This window comes from Echinops telfairi, unplaced genomic scaffold, assembly GCF_000313985.2.
Source record: "Echinops telfairi isolate 266 unplaced genomic scaffold, ASM31398v2 ScPeMD7_5592;HRSCAF=6446, whole genome shotgun sequence".
NCBI classification, from domain to species: Eukaryota; Metazoa; Chordata; class Mammalia; order Afrosoricida; family Tenrecidae; genus Echinops; species Echinops telfairi.
In genome coordinates, this window is record NW_022109491.1 from 50,142,098 (window position 1) to 50,145,705 (window position 3,608).

Consider the following 3,608-nt stretch of genomic DNA (forward strand, 5'->3'; position numbering starts at 1 on the left):
CTTTTATTAGATTTACATTAGCACTGCTGGATTTATGACTCTTTTATAAACCTTAATATTGGAGAACTCAAAAGCGAAGGTTGCACTAACCATCAAGAAAATCTCTCCACTGCCATTCTTAAGTAACTACTTTTTTTGAAGTGTATTGTGGAGATTATCTGTAACCTGTAATCTGCTGGCAGCAAGATAAAAAACCCAAACCAAACGCACTGTCATCAAGTCAGTGCTGACTCATAGTGACTCCCTGTGGGTTTCCGAGACTGTCACTGGTAAGGAAGTAGAAAGTGCAGTCTTTCTCCCATGGAGCTGCTGCTGGTTTCAAACTGCCCACCATGGGGATCACAGACCAATGGCCACTACACTACCAGGGTCCCTAATATGGAGATGTAAAACAAGTATACTGCCCCACCTAATCCATTTTAAGAAACACTAGCAACTCACTAAGATTCTAAATTGGAATGGGAAATAAAGTGAGATTCTATAGCCCATCCATGGCAATAAACTAAATGACATTACTTAAGTGACATTCCTTATGTAGTAGTTTTACTCTTCAGAAAGAGTTAAATTTTATACTTCAATTCTACAACCACAAAAACACATCACTTTTTAAGCAGCAAACACAAAAATACAATACCACTACGGGCAATGTCTGCCTCCTTCCTTTGCGCTTTTCTTGCAGATGGGGATGCAAGGAAGAAACACTGACATCAAACAAAACAAGTACTCACTTGTGCTTTGCATGCACAAGTATTTGGCTGAGCCTTTATTATGAATATAAAATACATGTTTTCATTTCATTTTGCTTTAAGTACTAACAAAACTATGGAACAGTATTGGAAATACAGTTTTATAACAAAAGCAACGTGGGTGGTAGATAAACGCTAATGAAGTCGGTGAACTCATAACAGGTTTTAATGTGCAGTTGGATATTAAAATAATCCTATGATGTGAAATATCTATCTGCAATATCCTCACCAACTTCTAACGGCCACATCCTTAAAACAGCATGGTTGCCTCTCTGAAACACTAAACGGTCAGTTTTTAAACATGTGGCAGATAATACTCAATGTTGGAATTTAAAGAGTCAATGTGTGGTTCTGATACACAATTCAGAAGATTAACATGGAGATGGACTACAGGGCAATTTGAAAAAGGGTAACATGTAGACCAAGAAAAATGGAAAGATTCTAAAGTTAAGATGGAAGAGGGGGGGACCACGTACTCAAGTCTAAAAGGGTAACGACAGGTGTTAAGTAATGCCAGATATAATTTATGACTCTAAATATCTAACAGGGAGAGAAATTTTAGTCTTCCCATTACAATGGACAGCAAAACTAGGGCTGGGTTTTGGCTTCAAATAATATTATTAAAATGTACAGAGCTCTGAATACTCTTTTTTCCCTCCCCGATTTTCTGGGCCCAAGTATTACTGGAAGTACATAATCCTCATAAATAATACCAAAGTTCTTTCAAGTATTTTAATTCATTGAAAGACCAATATTTTATGGGCTGGGGTCTTGCCAGATGAGGCTGTCCTCTCTCTCTCTCTCTGCAGACACCTGGCCACACAGAGCTGCACACGTCTTCCTGGCTGAGGCTGCTGCTGGGGCCTGCCAGGGCTGCGCTGGCCACCGTGCTCAGCTTCTCCCTGTACAGGGCCCTGGTGAGGAGCCCGTGACGCCAGTCAGAAGCTGTCCTGCCTGGCCGTGCCTCCGAGTTACTGCACAGTCCCTGCCAAGGGGCTTCCTCCACATGAACCCCCTTCCAAGGACTGCAGCTGCCCTGCTGCCACAGCACCCACCAACCACTGACAGGCCTCATGGGGGATGGGGGCATGGGTAAGGAAGCCGGTCACCCCAGACCTGGAATTCTCAGAGCCTCATCTCTTTCTTCCTGGCCCCTGGCCCTAGAGGTCACTGGCTGGGAGGGGTCAGCAGGACGGGTAACAGGAAATGTTGGGGATTGGTGGTCCCCCAAACACGAAACGAGCTATCGGATTAAACTTGACACCTCTTGGGGAAAAAAAAGGCCAATATTTTAATTCATTAAAAGACCAATAGTCCAAAAGGTCTTTGGCACTGAAATAAAAAAATAAACAAACAAAAAGACACTATGTCTGGCATTCAATTTCCTTGATAATTAATTTGCTAGTGATTCTGATGATACAATGAATATTTTCACAATCATCACTCCCAAGAGCCATAGTTCTAAATGTTTTACACACACAAACTCATTAAGTCATCAGAAACTATGAGATATATTAATATTAAAGCCACTTTATGCTAGAGGAAACTGTGGTAAACAAAGGCTCAGTAACTTACCCAAGTCACAAAGGTAGAATGACTTGCCAAATATGAATTAAACCTCTGATGCAATAACTTTGGTGGATTATTGTGAATAGGAGAGATGAAAGTCTTCCTATAGGGCAGTGGTTCTCCACCTTCCTAATGCTGTGACTCTTTCATACGGTTCCTCATGTTGTGGTGACCCCCCCAACCATAAAGTTATTTTCGTGGCTACTTCATAACTATAATTTTGCTACTGTTATGAATTGGGCGACCCCTGTGAAAGGGTCGTTCAACCCCCAAAAGGGTCACGACCCACAGGTAGAGAACCAGGGCTACAGGGCCTCGTTCCCATTAGGTGATCAACAGTCAATGAAGAAAAGACAGGCTTCTCCAAAAATCCCTTTAGGATTATTGGCTGAAGATCTGGCCTAGTTTCAGGACACCTCTCTCTACCACTTACAGATTCTCTCTTAGGGAAGCATATCCAACTTTAGGGTCACCTCCTGGCAAGAGGTGCTATGGCACTACACCTTACCTAAATAAATTCTCAAGGATGCGTGAATCAGAGGAAGGAGCTACCATTTGTTTGCTATTTGCATCAAGTATTACATAGTGTCATAACACTTAAAGGAGAAACAAAATTTGTAATGAATTGTTATATTTTTGAACCATGCACCACACGAAAAATTTAGAAATCAGCTGGAATAAATGCCCTCTAACAGGTCCTTAAGGACAGGGACAGGGGCTCTTTACGAATCTTTGCAGCTGGCAAGAGTGTATAGCAAGAAACTGGCATTTAAGCATTTCCTGGAGACCTATCTACAGCAGCAAGGCATTATAATTTATGGCCAAAGGATGAAAGTGCCAAGACAGGAATTCAATAAACTTATTTTCTGAACTAAGGCTACAAACTGAATTGTACAGGAATAACATTGTGCCGGAAACTTCAATATTTTAGTATGCACCACTGGTATTTATTAGGAATAAAAATCGTGCCAGTATTTTTACTTTCAAAAGAATAAAACACAAAACACTTCATTTCAGCTGAATCATGCACGTATGCAACAGCTGTCACTGCAGGCTCGAATTTTTGAGGTCCCTAATTTAAACGGACCTCTCAGAATTAAAAGGACATGAACGCGATTCCAAACATATACTCAGGCTGCGCTACCGCTGACCACACGGAAGGCCCTGGCTAGTAAATTACGCTCCAGCGAAAGACAATTGACTCCGAAAATGCGGTGTCTATCTGCACTGATGGCGCGTCTCCCCCGGGCAAGGCCCTGTGGAAGCAAAGGGCCCGCACCCGCGCGGCTCCCT

At 42.1% G+C, this 3,608-nt stretch overlaps 1 protein-coding gene across 1 annotated transcript in view; it reads right to left on the minus strand.

Annotated features, from left to right (window-relative positions):
• NAPB (NSF attachment protein beta) overlaps positions 1 to 3,608 on the minus strand; it is a 61,972-nt gene that overhangs the window by 57,853 nt on the left and 511 nt on the right. The gene's annotated exons all lie outside the window — the stretch shown is intronic.